Genomic DNA, 19656 nt, shown 5'->3' with positions numbered 1-19656 from the left:
AGTCGCACCCATGGCATAAGGAGGTTCTCAGGCTAGCAGTCTAATCAGAGTTACAGCTTCTGGCCTATGCCAAAGCCACAGCGATGCCAGATCCGAGCTGCGTCTGTGACCTACACCACAGCTCATGGCAATGCCGGATCTTTAACCCACTGAGCAAGATCGAACCCGCAACCTCATGGTTCCTAGTCGGATTTGTTTCCACTGCGCCACAATGGGAACTCCCTGATTTATTTTTTTTAATTCAATTATCTTTGTTAAAGGCTGCAAACTAACTTGTGTGAATAATATTTAGGGGAAAAATTTTTTTAAAGGCAAAGGGAAACAAGGAAAAATATAGAATATGTAGAGCAGTAAGTTTGTAGGTGATAATAAAACTAATCTGATAACTTGTATATTTAATATTTTCTCTAGGACATAGAGTTCTACTCATAGGTGCATGCCAGGAGCCTGCCAATTGGAGCATTAACATTATAAACATCATAACATAATACTTATTTATTGCTCTGATTAATGGCCTGTCTTTGAAGGAACTGAAACACTGCCTGGGAAGGTCACTGTTTATTCCTTATGTGTATAGAGGGACTGGCTTAACTTTGCTCCATATTCTTTATAAGAACTCTTTAATGAGGTTTCAGACGCTCTGGTCTGTATCTGATGTTCCACTCTAATAGCTTGGACAGTGTCTGTGTCGGGTAGGTAAGGAGTCAGATGAGGACCTTCTCTGAACATCTTTCTACTCCCTAGGTGAGTTTCATGCCCTGAACTGAACTAAATGTGTTTGCCTTGAGTCATTGTGAGATAAGCATCAAAAATTCTGTACACAAGTGGGGAAACACCCTGAATTTAATGTATGTATCAACTTTTGGCTTCTTCAAGGAACTTCAGTCCATAAATGTTGTTCTAATTCTTTCTTCCTTTTCGTTGCTGTCCTCCCTCCTTCTCTTTTCAGACTCTGATCATTTGATTTTCCATTAATTGTAAATAAAAACCATTACCTGTCCCCTGAACTATTATGAAATCTCCACTAAGTAATCTGCCTACTTAAACTCTTATCCCTGTTAATTTATTTCCTCAAAAGAAACTAGAGTGTTTTTAATAACAGTGTTAATAATAAGGTGATATATGCAAATGATTAAAAATGAAACAATATCAATAGATAGACTATTAAACCCAATATTCTCCAGCCCCACTTCTCCCCTTCCTCAGTGCAGGAATGATTTCTATTTTTAGTGTTTGTTATTTCAATGATTCTATATATAGTGCTTTGTCAAAATACAATTTATCAACTAAGCAACTTTCACTTTACTATTGACATTCTTGACTCAATTGGTGAAGATGTAGGTACTTTCCTGTATTTCATTCTAGCTGCTTCACATGTCTTAGGTTCCACTGTTGTCTGTCTCTGCTACTTCAAACAACATTCTTAAATCATTACCTCTTTATCTGCTCACCATAGGCCAGAACTGTCCAATAGAACTTTCTATGATGATAGAAATGTTTGTATCCATCTGTTCAACATCATAGCCACTACTCATGGATAAATACTGAGCATATGAAATATAGCTGGTGAAACTGAGGGATGATAGAATTTTAAACTGTATTTAATTTTATTAGTCACATGTGGCTTGGTCACTGTATTGAATAGGGCTGTTACAGATATTTTTAAACTACAGTTTTGTAGGAGGAGGATATTAGCCCTCCTCATTTCTTTTCACCTCTCATCCTGTTTCCAACTTACAACTTCAGTTTTATATTTATATTGCAAAAGTCAGCAATATTGACAGGTTATTTGTAAGTATGGTTAAACCTTCCATAACATGTCTAAGGGGAGTCCTAATGCCCAAAATCTAAAAACTACATTTACATTATTGTGACTCAGCTTCCTTCATTGGTCTCTTCAGTCTCTTTTACTGAACTGTAACATTGATGGAGGCGAGAATCTTGCCTACTTTGTTCAATATTATAATTCCAGGACATAGCAGAGCCTAATAGATGGCTCATAAATATTGAATGGATGTTCACATTTTCATTACTATTGTTCAGACAATTTGGCATCCTCTAATAGAAAAGATCAGTATCAGATGCGGCTCGGATCCCGCGTTGCTGTGGCTCTGGCGTAGGCCAGCGGATACAGCTCCAATTAGACCCCTTAGCCTGGGAACCTCCATGTGCCACAGGAGCGGCCCAAGAAATAGCAAAAAAGACAAAAAAAAAAAAAAAAAAAACCTAACATGGGGGAAAACTGTAATTGTAATGTATACATGTAAGGATAACCTGACCCCCTTGCTGTACAGTGGGAAAATAAAAAAAATTAAAAAAATAAATTAAAAAAAAGAAAAGATCAGTAAATGTTCCTTGAAGAAGTATGAATAAATAAATGATATTATCATCTGGGGCAATTATTATTACTTAATTAAATGTTTTCATTTTTTCCTTTCCAAACTTAATCTGTGATGATGTTTTCAAACCTCCTTTGATTTGAAAATTCCTCTCAGTACTATTTAATAACATAATAATCTAAAGAACTAAAAATTCATGTTGTTATTTTTGTGTGGTATATGGTGACATGATTTTAAATAAGCACATTTTGTTTTATCAGTAGACCATGAATTATTACATTACAAAGCTCATTTTAATAACTGCTTGGTAAGACATAATATATAAAGATTCATTTTCATTTAAACAAGTGAGACCTATTCTTTTCACTTATGTAAGATAAAATATGATTTGATAGTACATGTTTACAAAAATAATATATAATAAAGTATTTGAATTTAGGCCAAATATCGATTAAGATGGGGGGGGTTCAATATGGTGGCACAGGAGGAGCCTGAACTACCTCTTCCCACATACACAACAAATATACAGCCACCATGGATCAACTCCCTGTGAAAAGAACTTTAGAACTATCTGAACACCTGTTTTATAACAAAGTCAAAGGAGCACATCAAGATGGGTAGGAGAAGTAGAACACTCTTGTCAAAAACCCCGTCTGGCACAGCAGCACCCAATAAGGCGGGATCTCAACAGACAGGGGCTTCTCCCAGGGGAATGAGGGGTTAATGCTCCACATCAGGCTCCTTGGTCCCTGGGATGTATACCAAAGAGATGAAGCCCCCAAATATCTGGCTTAGAAAACCAATGGGGCGGATGTCCAAGGGTTCCAAAGTGCTATAGGAAATGGACACTCCCCTCTTAAAGGGCTCATGTGCCATCTCAGTTGCCCCATTGACAAATTGACAAGCAGAGGAGAGTCCATTGAAACTCTAAGGGGATCAGCTGCGGGGGTGGGGGGGGAACAGGGGAAACACTCCCTGGAGACAAAGGCCCTGGCAGACGCCATTGTTGTGCTCCCTGCTTAACCTACCAGCACAGGAGGGTGAAGGTGGACCCAGGCACCAGCAATTCTGGCACTGTCCTGCTGCAGCTGCAATGCTGAGGCTGGAGAACTCTAGCACCTGTAGCAACCCCAGCTCCCTGGCTGGAGCTGGAGGATGTGAGAGGTCTCCTCATTTTCCCACTCCCAGATAAAGGCTGTAGAAGTGCACAGACAAGGCACTCTCAGGTTACACTGCTGAAGCCAGCTAAAGCGAGCAGGCGTATACAATCCTCACAGGGGACTCCCCTCTATTGCCTGGCCCTGTGACCCACAGGACAGTTGGAAAGACAGTTCTTGGCAGGCCACTACCCTCAGGCACTAAAACAAAACCCTAGTCTTCCTGTGAAAAAGGTCTATTTCCTTAGTCAGGAGCTTCATGCTGGGGTTCAGAGGATAAGGATCTGCTACTGGGGAACATAAGCAAGGAGACACCCTTTTTTTTTCTTGTTGTTCTTTTTCAGTGATAACACCACATTTTTTTTTTTTTTTCTTTCAAAGCACACATACTGTCCTCTGACATGGATTGCCTCACCTCAGAGTTAGGAGTTCTAGTGAAAACCCACAACGCCATGGCATATTTTTTAGCTACTTGTATAATAATGCTGAATACAAAAATCTAAAACATAGTGATGTACACTGCCCAGCCTTGGTGAGAGGTGATTCACCAAAGGCCTTTTCTTTTGTGTTCTCTGCTTATCTCTCAAGCAAAGATAGTGACTGTCTTTTCCCAGACTGTCTTTTCAAGGATGTGTGTACAGTAAACAGGCTTGGATACAGAGAGAGTGTCTTCCTTAGGAGCAAAGGGTAGGCTTACTGCCCAGGATAACAAAGACAACACCTGCCTTCACAGCAAATGGGCAGACACACTTATGGCCTAATATAAAAACAAAAATTGAGTTCCTTAAGTTCAGAAATCCTTTCACATAATATAACCCACTACATTCAAAGGTGTCACCTGGCCCTCTGTATATCACCCTGTAGGTATATGGAACTGACATGGAAAAAATGCTGATATTCTGATAATTTAATTGATATTGCTCTGAGTATGAAAGTCTTTTTGTCTCTGAAAAAAAAATAAGCTAAAAACTAACAATGTATTAAAGTATCAAAGTTAGGAAAAAATGCCTTCATGTTTCCTGTTCAAACATGTTTTATATTTGAATTATTTGAATTTTAAATTTTCAAAATCAGTTGCTGTGTCTGTGCATGTGGATGCGTACCTATGTACATATAATTCTTCTTTCAAATCATAAGACAAGAGAAGTATCAGGATGGCATTTGTAGGTAATTCTTGGTAGCTAATAGATTTTAAGAATGAATAATCTTTATTGTCAACAATTAAGAAATCTTTTTAAAAATAAAGTTTTTTCTATTTGGCACTTGATTTTGAAATCCCCTGTGTTTTATGTGGGAATATTTGATTAGAGGAATGAAACTACAAAATTAGGCAGATTTTCAGAATTATTATTCTTTCTATTTATACAGCAGATCAACTGCATTTGAGCATCAGAATTCCATGCTCTGTGTCTTTAAGCAGTGCCTTATGACTAAGAATTACAGTGTTCAAAACTATCAAGGGCTAGTGTGCTGAGGAAAGTGACAATTTGAGCTGTGACCAAGTCATGAACGCTCCTTCTTGATCACTTTTGACCACTGCCCAAATACAATATACCCTCAATGCCCCCTAAGCACTGTATTAAAAAAAAATTGTATTTCCTCGTGGCTCAGTGGGTTAAAGATTGGTGTTGTCACTGTTGTGGCTACGGTTACTACTGTGATGAGGGTTTGATCCCTGGCCCAAGAATTTCCATATGATGTGGGCTTGGCCAAAAAAAAAAAAAAAAAAAGGTACAATAATTATTCTACTTACTGATTTAAACATGGACAAAACATGTCATTATTAAAAATACAAATCTCCTGCAATCCTTTTTAAAATCTCTGGGGGTTTCTGAATTATAAGCGGGAACTGCCATGATCATGATATTCTATGATTAATATTTAAAACTAACTCCTTTGTTCATTAAATATAAATAACTCTCTAAGGACACAATTCTATAACATGAAATGGATCTTAACAAACATCAGCCTAGTTATCATTAGTAGCTAAATCATTTATCTTCAAGGGCTAGGGCCAATTTAAGCCAGAGTCACAGTAATTTCTCCCTGATCCCCACCTCTATGTATGTGTGTTTCCTGGACTTTGTCAGATGGCAATTTGTAGCTGATATAAATTTTTAAATATTGCAAGCTGCTCTCAGACTGTCATTTTGCCCTATACGGATAAATGAGGTTCAGGGTCTGTTTCAGGTTATGCTAACATGTCACCCATATATTTAGGCAAATATCCCATTTTAATACAGCCTTCCTTGTCATCAACAGAAAGTGCAATGGAAGGTTTGACTGAACATTTATTTGGGCAGCAGGCAGAATATTCCACCTTCTGCTCTTGGATACCGGTTGTCTCCAGCCTTCACCCTACACATGCAACCACACTGGACAGTCCCATGACCATGTCTGTCCAGCTCAGGTAGGGTCTAACTTTGGACTTCTTTCTTTTCTTTCAGATTTACCTAAACTTAGTTTCCCTGAGTAACTGATCTCTTTGTTCTCTGCATGTTCTCAGCCAGTGGCTCTGGGACAAGCCAAATCTTGGTAGAGTGATAATGGATAAGAATATGTGATTGTGTCATTCTAAAGCACTACACGCCTTTACTCTTAAGGCCAGTAAGTGAGATGAAGGCTTGGTTCCTGATGTCTTTCCCAGTGCTCTTCTGACCACTGGGGAAGTATATTATACAAACACCATATTTATCCCTTCCATGGACAGGTGGGTCAATCCAGATCATAAGCTCCTATATTAGAAATGGCAAATACACTTTATCTAACATGCCAGCTCTGATAGATTTTCTGTGGCTCCTACACTGAGGATTCTGTGCCTATGTATGTGCTTATTACAGAAAGTGTTGTTACTAATAGCTGGGCGGGGGAGGGGAGGGTAAGGAAGGGAGAGCATCTTTGACAAACTTTGACTCTTTAGATAGTGTGGTTAAAAATGCGACATAATTTTGTCCTTATACCAGATTCTACAGTTAAAAATCATGTGGTAATATTGACTTTGAAACTGACATGTAATGAGTTCCTCTGGAAATTCAATAGCAAAATTCCTTTATCTTTGGTCCGTGATGGGCTTTTCCACTCTATTTATACTAAACAACATCAGTGCAAAAATTTTTTTTAGGAATGGATGGGATGGTGAGGATAAAGGACAAAAAGGATGATTCTTAGAAGAACACTCTTTGGTTTAACATCATGGAAGATTTTGTAGTAATATTGTCAATTCAAAACTACCTTCGAGGTCCAGTACAGACACAGCAATAGCCATGAAATTCATGTCTGGTCACATATCTCAGTCACCATTGCTCTTAATACATATTGAAGAGCAGATACAAAAAAAAAAAAAAAAAAAAAAAAGGATGGCTTGATTCCAATAATTATTTAGGACTAAACCTACTGATTTGACTTGCTATTAGACTTTTATCTGGTAGTGGTAAATATCTGGTGAAGGATAATTCTCTCAGTCTTAATGTTTCCTAAAGTGGCAGAAAAAATTGTCCATTTTCTCTTTCTACTAAAATATAACTGTTCAGTGCCTTTATCTTTTTTTTTTTCCAATATGTGTTACTATCCAAATCCTAATACTTATCTGGAGAATAAAGTCTTCATTTTTAAATTTCAGATTAGTTATTCACACTTACCTATGTACTGTGAGAATTGTCTTTTATGAGGTACTAGTTCATAGACAAGTTTGATTAAAACCAGTGATGCATTTAACCTTACTTCAGTACTGCTGGGAAATAACTTATTTATTGTATTTTGACTTAATTTATGAGAGACATACAGCTATAATAACTGGAAGGCAAACCACAAAGCTTAAAAGGACAATCTGGAAACTATGCCCTGGAGAAATTACATAGGAATATGATCACCAGGGCCCTGAACCAACAACCACACAACACTTGACTCTTTTTGTTTTGCTGCTCTGTAAGGACCTAAATCTGATTTACATTCCTAGGCCTGCCTTCCTATTGTGGGGAGTCTTACTGCACATTAGGACAATCTTACGTGCACAGCTCCTGCTTCACAGAAAGAGGGAACATTTAAATGTGCCCTAGAGAAGAAAACTGGTAAAGAATAAGCATCAACTCCATTTCCTCTCTCCTTTTAGAGTCTATTTCTCTCCCTCTCCCCTTCTCATTTTTTTTTCTATAAATTCATAATCTCCTTGATAGATCTGAGAAATTCCCAGGAAAAAAAAAATCCATGGTTTCTGATGAGGGCAAAGGATCTTACAGATGTGTGAAGGTCATAAGATCTGGTCATTGATCTTTGTAGCGGGTTGAATTCACATCAATCTGGAATTTCAAAATGTGACCTTATTTGGAAACAGATTCATTGCAGGTGTAGTTAATTAAGCATGAAGATGAGGTCCTATTGGATTAGGGGGGCTCCAAATCCAATGACTACAGTACTTGTTAGAAGAGGAGAAAACACAGAGACACACAAAGAGAAGAAGGTCACGTGAAGCCAGAGGCAGAGATGCAGCTACAAGAAACATGAAAGATTGCCCAGAGCCACTGGTAGCTGGGAAGAGGCAAGGAAGGATTTTTCCAAAGAGCCTAGAGCACAGCACTGACCACACCTTGACATCAGACTTCTACCCTTCAGAATTCTGAAAGAATAAGTTTCTATCACTTTGAGTTTGTTGTACTTTGCTAACGGCAATCCTAGGAAACTAACACAATCATCTAACGCCCTTCCTTGGAGTTTTGGACATTGCTCTCATCCAGCTTTCTACCTACCTCCAACCGCACTTCCTTCTCTTCTGTCATCCTTTTCCTCTGTGCATAGCTGACATTACGGCATTCCCCAGATTTTTGTCCTTGGCCATTTTCTCAGTTTGCATTCTCTGGACAATCTTACCCAATTTCATGGTTTTTAACTCTACTTCTCTGCTAATAACTCCCAACCATAAGGCTCTAGTCAGAATTCTCCCTTGAGATTTACTTTTAATGACCTACCAGATACCAAAAACAAAGGTCAAAAAACACATGTTCAAAATTGAACTCATTTTTAAAACCCCTTTCCAATACTTTATGCATCTCTTTCATTTCTTCTACTCTTTATTCTTTATTCCATATTTATTTCATGTACCATATTAATTCCAATTATAAAAGCCAGAAACCTTGAGCCACCCAAGAAGATGCATGACCCCTTACTCCCAACAGCCAATATCTTAGCAACCTTTTATCACTTTGTTTCCTCAAATTGAATCTTTTCCTAGATTAGTTCTTTATCAACTTGAGTCTTATCTGCTTGAGTAATTTTCTGACTGTTGATCTCACTTCTCTCCAAACCATCCCATAATACTGCATTTCTCACAGTATCTCTAACATCCAACTATCACTCATCTGCCTAGAATCCTTCAAGAATTTTCATTTGCGAAAGGGTACAAGCTCCTTAGAATGGCTTGATTCTTTTCATGTCCCATTATTTCCCCAGGCTCCTAACCTGACTTGAGCCACACGGAACAACCTGCTGTTTTCTGAATACCTACTCTACCTTCAAATATGCCCATGGCTCTGTACATTTTGGTCTATCTTTTGAAATGCACCTTTTTCCTTCCCATATTTATGTGGCTCACTGGAAGACTCTGAATGTCTCCCAAAAGACTTCTCTGAGTCCCCCATCTCTTTTATATACCTCCTCCCTGGGTATATAAAAAGCTCCCTACAGAAGCATTTATGTTCCTTTCTCATTATGGATAGTTTCATCTAAAGTCTCATTAGACAATACATTCCATGAGATAAAGGACAGTGCTCAAAATATAGTCCATAAATATTTTGGCAATAATGAAAAATAAAATAGATATATTAAAAGTTTTCACAAATACATAATACACACAGTAGCCTATGTGTGTCAGTAGATTTTAAAAAACATTTTGAGTTTAAATGAAGCAGCTATGGAAGTTCCCATTGTGGCTCAGCAATGACAAGGCTGACTAGTACCCATGAGGATGCAGATTTGATTCCTGGCTTTTCTCAGTCGGTTAAAGGATCCAGCATTGCTGTGAGCTGTGATGGAGATCACAGATGTGGCTCAGATCCCCCAGTGCTATGGCTGTGGTGTAGGTCGGCAGCTGTAGCTCTGATTCAACCCCTAGCCAGGGAACTTTCATATGTCACAGGTTTGGCCCTAAAAAGGGGGAAAAAAAAAAAAGAAAGCAGCTATTATCAAAGTTGTTGTGATGGATTTAGACAGCTAGCTGGTGGTTAGTTTCTTTGCCCAGACCCTGGTGGTTGTGACTTAATCTACTGAAGTACCAGCCTGAATAGGCCAAAGATAGTGGCTCAGTCCATGAGTGGAATTGCTGTCCCTGGAATACCTCTGGTTATAGAAGATGTTTGAAAAATAATAACATAAGAAAAGAAAACTGTCTTCCTAGTAGCCTGGACAAGGTTCAAGTGAGTCGGAATCCTAGATCACAGTTTCAAATGAAACAGGGAGATGTATGGAACATTCAAGTTACTCCCTAACATGTTAAATTGCTTCCTCCATGCACCACGGGAAATGAAAGCCAATTAGCATCAGCTGGAAAAAGGACTCAGGGATTTCCTCTTGCAGTTTTACTCAGGCCTGAAAATAGCAATACTACAGGTTTGAGCATCCAAGTTTCAAACTTTACTTTCTACATTAAGCCTCAAATGGAGCAAAATTTCAATTTCTTTGGACAAAACCGACCAAAACATCTAGCTATTTGCTGTTGCTTCTCTTATAAAAAAGCTGCGTTTTGAAAGAAAACTGGGCAAAGGACTCTGTTGAATGGCCTATCACATGTCCCTGAAAGATAGGCATTATTAAAAATAAGAAACAGAGGGTTCCCGTTGTGGCTCAGTGGGTTATGAATTCAACTAGTATCCATGAGAGTGAGGGTTTGACTCCTGGCCTTGCTCAGGGGGTTAAGGATCTGGCATTGCCATGAGCTGTGGTGTAGGTCACAGATGCAGTTCAGATCTCATGTTGCTGTGGCTGTGGTGTAGGCCGATAGCTGCAGCTCTGATTCAACTTCTAGACTTCCATAGGGTGTGGCCCTAAAAAGCGAAAGAGGGAAAGTAAGGAAGGAAGGAGGGATGGAAGGAAGGAAGGAAGAAATAAATTATCTTGGCCTCCTCTCCAGAAACCATATGATTTAATAATACTTCGTTTACCTCACACAGTGTCCTTTAGCCAAGAATCTGAGGATTTAAAACATGAACAAAGAAGAAAGTAGTTGTCACACAATTTATGTTTTAGATGAACTCAAATGACTACATGTGAAATTACTAAGAGACACTGGTAGGACTGAAATAGGTTAACTCCCCAGCCAATATACTTTGTAAGGATTTGCATGAATGGGCCAAGGAATAATTGATAGACAAAGTTTTCAACAAGGAACATACAGGCTGAGGAAAAAGCAAAAAGAAAATTTGCTTCATTTCAATTTTCATTCATTTTCTGCCTGGAAACAACTGGGTCTTCAATTTTTTTAAGACAACATGCAGATTATCTATGTGAGAATTAAGTCAATCGTTCTTATTCCTACTGCAACTACTGGGATCTAAAAGAATTTAGTCTGGCTCATTAGCCAACTTAGTAAGTCATCTTCATCCTTTATTTTTGAATAAGTAGCAGCTGCAAATCAATCCAGTTGACGCTAAAGGAGACATCCAAGGACTTCGATATGAAGGGATTTGGGGAGAAATAGTTGATATGTTTCAAGGGAAGTAGTGGGAAGAGAGTTAACACCAGCTACCCAAATAGAAAATACTTTTCACCAACAATTTTGCCCCTGATGCTAGACTCTCCTCTCAGTTAAGTTCAACACTTCTATGGGTTATGGTAATGCTATAGTTTTGGACTGTTTCTCTCTAATTTGTTGGTGCTGAATCTCACCACTCTTCATTGACTTACAGGTACCACCTCCTCAAAACCTTTACAATATCACACTAGCACCTTTCTCATCCTTCCATCCTACTGATTATCTTTACCATACACTTTACTATAATCTAAGATGCACAGAACCACATATGATGTTCCACCTCATTCATCAATATTCCCATTCTACAAATAGAGAATCTTATTTGAAACATCCCTCTGCTTTCAGCCAGGAAAGAAAAGGCTGAAGAAACATTAGGACTTCTAGTGGTCACACCCTAAAATCACAAGAAGAGCCTGACATTTACTCTTAGCTTTATGAAATTGTCCAATTGCTTAAATCCCCATAATATCAAGAAAATCAAAGGTGTACTCATAGCAGGATGACATGTTCACTCTACCAGTCTTTTGCTTTCATGCAGAGAATTCCATTCTCACTGGATCATGCAGGAGAAAGGTCAATGGCTAGCAAAGCCTAGGTTGTTGCCAGTACCTTGACTTTTGATTATTTTTAACCACTGGGAGTGGGTGGGAGAGATTCAGTGTAGTTATCAAAAAGGACTGATCAGATTACAAATATTTGGCTGTTGTAATTGTTTTCATTAAAAGAAAGTTGGAACAACATATTGTGGTGCAAAGAAGCAGTGACTTAGATTCTGGGAGGGGGGGAACATAGAAAAATAGCTCTAAAATTAAAAATATATATGTATATCAATATATAAAACTTTAGTTGATTTTTCTTCTTTGGAAACTTAAGGGACACGTAATAAATGTTTGCTGAGCTGGTTCATGCAAGCAGTTACCTGAGACTAAGTGTCTCCTCACAATGACAGCTCCTTGTTGCTTTAAAACATCACAAGAGGATGTATATTCATCCAACAAATACATTTTCAGGACCTGCTGTTTTTTAGACCCTGAAGATATAAAGATTCTTCCCAAATAGTAGTAGAGTGATGATATGAAGGAGAGCCCCAGACACAAATGGACACACAAAGTTTCTCCAAGTTCACAAGCTCAGAGAGCTCAGCTGCACTTTTGGATACTTTTTGCAATGGTAGGCAAATAAATTTGGGAAAGAAAAAGTGGAGAAGACTTAAAAAATTAGAATTTATTATATTTATCACCTTATGTAGATGAAACAGTTTTTCTTGGTTGAAGATAATGAAAGTTTTACCAAATTTGCTCATAAATGATCATATTCTGTGAAGGCACAGAATAAGACTTGGGAAACTTGTTTATGCAGAGAATTCTGACTTACTCAGATGAAAGATTCCAGCGCAAGGCAATTTTATGATCTGCCAGGAAATGAAGCAAATATGTGGGACACAGGATGAGTCAAGGTGGAAGGATCAACTTTAGTTCTTTCCCTTTCAAATGCTGAAGTGTTGCCTCTCTTGGGAGTTTATTTTCCTCTTATAGAATGGTTAACGCCAAGGTTTATCTAAGATTTAGAAACCATGATCAGATTACTACCAATCTTTTCTTTCCTGCCTTCCATTATACAATTTCCTGTGACAATATCAAAAATGTACAAACTACATAGGAATCAAAGAAATAAAGAGAGCCTTTGGAAGCAAACTTGAAGACTTTGAAGAGAAAGGTGTTCTAGAGATAAGCACGTTGATCCCCTGGCCTCACTACTGTCCACGGCAGTAATATTTCTGCATTTGTAGGACGTTACATATTTACTGACACTCTTTGAATACTATAATGTGAAATCCAGAATTGCTTTTTTTAAGCTGATTTTTTCGCATTTTATTTATTTTTTTATGTAATGATTTTTTTCATTATAGCTGGTTTACAGTGTTCTGACAATTTGCTACTGTACAGCATGGTGATCCAGTTAGTTACACATACATGTATAGATTATTTTTTCTCACATTATCATGCTCTATCATAAATGACTAGGTATAGTACCCAGTACTACACAGCAGGATCTCATTGCTTATTCATTCCCAAAGCAATGAAGACTATTGCCTTTGGAATGAATAAGCAATCAGAATTGCTTTTTATTTCTATCAAGTATGAGGGGGAAAAGTTCACCCATCCCAGTTCTTCTAAAAGGAAAGACTCTTTTTTATACAATTCAGGCAAGGACTATGATGTGCTAGAGAGTTAAGCTCTATGTAAAATGAAGAAATTCTGGAAGAAATATCCTAAAGAAGGTCCAAGAGGAGTTCCTGTTGTGGCTCAGCAGTTAGAAAACCCAACTAGCATCTGCGAGGGTGCAGGTTCGATCCCTGGCCTTGCTCAGTGGGTTAAGGATCCAGCATTGCTGTGAGCTGTGGTGTAGGTCACAGATGCAGCTCAGATCCTGCATGGATGTGGCAACTCTAGTGTAGGCTGGCAGTTACAGCTCAGATTGGACCCCTGGCCTGGGAACCTCTTTATGCCTTGGCTGCAGCCCTAAAAAGACAAAAAGAAAAAAAAAAAAAAAAAAAAAAAAAAGGGCAAGGATGCAGGGGGATGCTTAAGATGACCCAGCCCCTTTTAGGTTTCTAGGGGAACATGAAGATCTAGCAACCAGATCTAAAAAAGCAGAATAAAGCTGACCACTTTGATCCTCAATCTTGAGAAGTTGGCTAGGGCTCGTTTTTTTCCAATTTTATAAATGGAAAGGCATGAATACGTCAATGACTTTGGTTTCCCAACATTTCTCCTTTCTGAAGAAGGAGCCAGGAAGGTATTGACTTGGTCCAATGACCTATTAGACTGCAATCTTTTTTTAGAGCCCTTTAAAAGGTGACAGAGAATTCAAGGTTACCAAGAGCATAGATTATAAATGCCACGAGTGGAATCACTCTCCAGCTCTCATAAAAAATGGAACCTAAAAAGTGGGCATGCCAAGAAGCAGACCCCAGGTGAGAACTGATTTCCCCAGAGCATTGGGGCACCACTTAGGGAAGGATTTTGTCTGTGTTTGGAGTCTTGGAGACTAGAATTCCAAATCTGTCTAGATTCTGGTTTCCTTAGGGGGTATACACACTGTAAAGTATAACTTCCTGTCTCTATAGGAAAGAAACTCTTTTAACGAGGTTAATAAAATGATTTCCTAATGAGGCTTCTCAGACATCAAATGGGCAGAGCAGAAAAACACCCTTTGATGAGGTAAGTGTAAGGGAATCAGAAACATCCCCGGCCCCTAAAAGAGTTTCCTTTCAAAGCCATATGGGCTAAAATGTAAAGATGTGCCATACTTTGCCCAAGCCAGGATATCTGGAGCAAGACTTTGAAGACATCAAAGGATTAATGAGTCCCTAATTAGGCACCATCATCTACTCCTACCTGGCCTAACTGCAGAGTTGCAATTCCATCCACCTCCGCACCCCCAATTTCTGCAGTGAACCTCAGTTTGAAAAAAAGAGCAGTTTTTAATGAGAGTGATTGTGAGCAAATTTCCAACCCTTAATATGTGTGGAATCATAATCCTTTTTACTCTCCCCGTAATAGTAGGTACACAGACAAAAACTTACTGAGAATTTATGGTGGTCAGTTAGGAGTTATGGGTTTAATATAACTGAAGAAGACTTTATCTCAGTATTAGGAAGAATTCCTAGCAAAGACTTGTTTTCAGGGAGATGAGAGGCAAGTGACTTCAGAAGGTAGGAACACTGTAGCCATGGAACTGAGGTTGAGCAATACCCGGAAGGATAACATAGGCCTTATATTATGAAATGATGTGATACGGTGTTCCAATAAATGGGAAGTTGTATTTGACAACCTCTGCAGTTCTTTCTTACACTGAGATTCTATCATAAATCAATGCAGATGTAGCAGACCACTGGTAGTGGTTCATTACAAGAATGAACCACTCCCTGAAAGGCATTTGGATATTACTGTTGTCTTTGAGCAACACCATTCATGGGGTCACAGAATCAGTTTCTAGCTACACAGACCTACTTACTACCTGGTTCAGTCTTTGAAACAGTAGGTATATGCTGTTCCAAATGAATAAGCTCCTTTATAGGTTCAATTTGTTTGTTTACTAGAAGACTGTTTGATCTCTGAAGTGTTTTTTAAAGTGCAGATACCTCTTGGAGGCCTCAAAGATTCCTAGGTATATACCTAGGAATTCCTAGGTAAATGATGGATAAAAGGAGACATTCAGGGTTCCTGTAGAGCAAGGTTTCTCAGCCTTAGCACCGTTGCCATTTTGTCTTGGGGGCTGTCCTGCCAATGGGAGGGTGTCCTCAGCATTCAGGCCTCTACCTGCGTGAGGCTAAAAAGGCCCCACCCACTTGTGACAACCACACATGTTTCCAGATAGTACCAAATATCTCCGGGTAAAAATGCCCCTGGTTGAGAATTACTGCTGCTGTCAACAGTCAGAAGATAAGGGGCAAATATAGCGGAGGAAGACCTGTGACCTGGAAGGTGAGGGCATGAAAGCAGGGAGCATAACCATGTTTACAATTTTTCCCAGTTCAGAATTACTTAGAGAGAATGGTTTTCCATCATCGATGTTTCCTGTATCTTCCTGTACCAGGGACAACTAGAAGCCCTTCTGGATATGTCAGAAACACCTTGGTGTCTATATTAGTCACAGTTTTACCAGAGATATAGAGCCGGTAGGACATGTTACATGATTGTGGCTTTCTCTTTAACTTGCTGGCTAAGCAAGTCCAAAATCCCTAGGGTAGGCTGAAGCTTTTCTCTTTTTTTGGTGGGGGGAGGGGGATAAACACATGGCATGTGGAAGTACCCAGTCAGGGATCGAACCCACACTACAGCAGCGACCTGAGACACAGCAGTGACAACACCAGATCCTTAACCCCTAGGCCACAAGGGAACTCCTCAGCTGAAGCTCTTTGTGAGTAGAGGCTGCAGTCCCTGGACGGAATTACTTCTTCAGGGAAGTATCAGTTCCACTCCTAAAGTCTTTCTGTTGATTAAAGCATGCCCACCTAGACTCTCTAGGGTAATCTGCTTTACCTCTCCTTGAAAGGACTATAAATGTTAACTTCACCTACAAAATTCCTCCAGGGTAACACTTGGATTTGTGTTTGATTGAATAATTGAATAATTGAGGACTACAGCCTAGTTATAGGCATAAAACTGACCATCGCAGTGTTCTAAAAGCCATTCCTTGAGCTCTGATATTTTGTCCACATTCCTCTCTTCATCTTATTTTAGCTATGCCGCAGGCTCTGATCATTCATAGGTCCTGTCCCTGGCATGAATTTCATGATGCCACCCTACTGTGACCAGGCACAGAGTTCAAACCCTCCAGCATTAGCATTTTCATGGTCTTAAGAGTATCTTTAAAAGGATCTAAAGAGACGTCTTCCAAGGAAATACAAATGGCCAAAAAGCCAATTAAAAAAATGCCTAACATCATTAGCCATCAGAGAAATGCAAATAAAAACCACAATGAGATACCACTTCACACATACCAGACTGACTGTAAAAAAAAGGATAGATAAGAACAAGTGTTACTGACCATGTGAAGAAATTATAACTCTCTTATACTTCTGGTAGAAGTATAAAATGGTACAGCTGCTTTGGAAAACAGTCTGGCAGTTCTTAAAAGATTAAATGTAGAATTACTGTACAACCTAGCAATTCCACTCCTAGAAATACAGCCAAGAGAAATGAAACATAAAACATCCACATAAAAACTTGTACACAAGTGCTCATATCAGCATTTATAATATCCCCCAAATGGAATCAATCCAAATGTCTATCAACTGATGGATGTATAAATAAAATTTGGTGTATTCATACAATGGAATATTATTTGATCAAAAAAAGAACAAGTACAGATAAATACATGGATAAACCCTGAAAACATTATGATAGTAAAAGAAGCAAGTCACAAATTATACCCATATATTGCAGAATATCAAATATTGTGTGATTCTTATGACATGTCTGGAATAGGCACATCCATAAGAACAGAAAGTAGGTTAGTGGTTACCAGGGCCTGGAAGGGTTCAATTTGAGGGAAAGGAAAAGTGTCTGGGAATAGGTATGAAATTTCTTTCTGGGGTCATGAAAATGTTCTAAAATTGATTGTAGTAATTGTTGCACAAATCTGTGAATATATTGTACAAAAAAACATTGAATTATAAATGGATTAATTGCATGGAATGTAAATCCCCCCCCCACATACACACACATACATTAAAGAGTATCTTTGGAAAGCCTGGCAGCAGAAGAATTTAACAGACTTGCCAGGGTAGGGCTCTCTCAGACTGATGAATAGCCAATGCCCATAGCATCCTCTGACTTCAAGTCCCATCAGGAAGCAGCCCGTCTGGGGGGAAGGAGGCAGCAAGATGTGTGTTGCTTAGAATTCTCCACTCAGACCAATCAAACTGGAAGAAGGAATCTCAGCGTCCCCCTTTCTATGCCACTCTCTGACAACAGTTGTGTAGTCTGCCACCTAAAGCAGTCTGATGGGGGTGGAGCCCATCCAAGAGAAAGCTCAAACCTTGCCTAGACAGAGTATGAGCTCAGAAACTGCTCTTTTTACCTCAGTGGCTTAAGAATTTTGATTCATTTGGTAACAGTTTATCTTTGGTGATGTGTGTGAATGTATGACTCAGTTTTGTGGCTTTTAGCCCCTCAATACTGGGAACTTACTAAACTCCATTTTACTTATTCCAGAGACAGCCCTGGACTTTTGCCCAACCTGCTCCTGGCTCCTGGCTCCCATAATAGGGAATTTATTGTACATTGGCCTCTCAGGAGAGGTGCTCAGGAGAAATGCTGTCATTTCACTGTTATAGCTCTAGTTCTTTGGGGCATTTCTGTCTTTTGAATCTTTTATTAAAGTATAAATATTAATTATGATATAATAGCTTTAGCTAGGATATTCAAAAATGGTACATGGGTTTAAAAGATAATGCACTTTTTCTTCAAGTTTGATCTTGGTAAGATCAGAACGAGGGCAACCGATTTTTCAAGCAGGAATTCACTGAGTAGTTGACGGCCCCTTTGTTAGGGTCTGGTCTCCAGTGCTGTGGGTTCAAAACCTTGTGTAATCTCAGTGACGTTTTGTCCACCAGCTCATGGGCAAAAATAATTTACATTGGCATTATGACTCAAATTCTTCAGACTTGTTGCCTTCAGTCATATAATTGTATGAACTTGGTCCCCTGAAAAGTTCCCCCAAGGTATTCCTGGGTTTCCCCGTGGAAGTCTCGTGTATGTTCATGCAGGCCCTGATATTTCCCCTGGCCTCTGCTCAGGACCTCCCAACTCACCTGGTCAACTGTGGCATCCACTGAACTCTCCTTCTATCTACCACCTACAACCTACAAAACAAAGCTGTCTAGCCCTGGGGGCTCTTTCCCATTGCTTACAATACCAACAGAGCCCCATATTTCTTTTAGCCCATATAATGGCTCCCATGAAAGTATCCAGCCCTTGCTAGAGTGTTTGTAAACTATCCCCAAGACACTGTGGGGTATTAGATTATATCTCTCCTATGATTCTCTCACTGATCCCCCAAGGATCTGTGCACAAACCTTCTCACATGTACCTTCAGACAAAGGAGGGCAAAACCCAGTTCGGACCCAACAATTCCAAGTCATAGTCAGACATTCTTACAAAATTCTTTAGGTGAAGCCAGAGTCATCTTCTCTCATACTCATGTTTGATTGGTATTGATCAAATCCAGGGGAACTTGAGTATTAAAAGCTGCATTTTCAATTTATTAACTTATAAGGAAAAAGTATTACTAAGTTAGCATCTCTCTCTCTCTTAATAGAAAAAGGTAGTTTGGTGGCCAAACTTTTAGAATTATTGGTAAAAGGTGTAAGAGAGAAGAATGATACAATATGAATGGCCACCATCAGTAAATTCTTTTGTTTAAGATATTTAAATTTGATTTTTCAAGTTTTGACCAGCTCCATGTTTACAAACTAGGAGTGAATATCTCATCCTTTAGGTCTGGTTGACTTTTATTAATCTCAGTTACAAAGAAGTCCCCAAATTCTACCATATTCATTCCACCCCCTTTAAATCATGAACATTACTAGGTTTAGAACTCAGAATAGAGAAAAGTTTAGAATTTACCAAATAAGGCTTTGATAAGACCTTATTTATTTATTTTTGTCATGGCCACACACACAGCATATGGATGTTTCTGGGCCAGGGACTGAATCCGAGCTGCAGCTGTAACCTACACCACAACTGCAGCAATGCCAGATTCTTTAATCCACTGCAATAGGCAGGGGATTGAACCCATGCCTCTTCAGTGACCTGAGCCACTGTAGTTGAATTCTTAACCCACAGTGCTACAGCAGGAACTCCTACAATCCCTTATGAATTAAGGTCAGTAGATTGTGCTGTGTAACAAG

The 19656-nt window shown here is 39.0% G+C and overlaps 1 long non-coding RNA gene across 1 annotated transcript in view; it reads left to right on the top strand.

Moving 5' to 3' along the window:
- The window catches only part of LOC102162931, a 78620-nt gene continuing 59168 nt past the window's right edge, over nt 205-19656 (top strand). Inside the window, exons 1-2 of the long non-coding RNA XR_002345558.1 lie at nt 205-744; nt 5759-5906. This is a non-coding gene — a long non-coding RNA (uncharacterized LOC102162931). The remainder of the gene's footprint in view (nt 745-5758; nt 5907-19656) is intronic.

The sequence above is a fragment of the Sus scrofa genome, chromosome 1 (genome assembly GCF_000003025.6).
Source record: "Sus scrofa isolate TJ Tabasco breed Duroc chromosome 1, Sscrofa11.1, whole genome shotgun sequence".
NCBI classification, from domain to species: domain Eukaryota; kingdom Metazoa; phylum Chordata; class Mammalia; order Artiodactyla; family Suidae; genus Sus; species Sus scrofa.
This window is presented reverse-complemented; position numbering and strand designations above follow the sequence as displayed.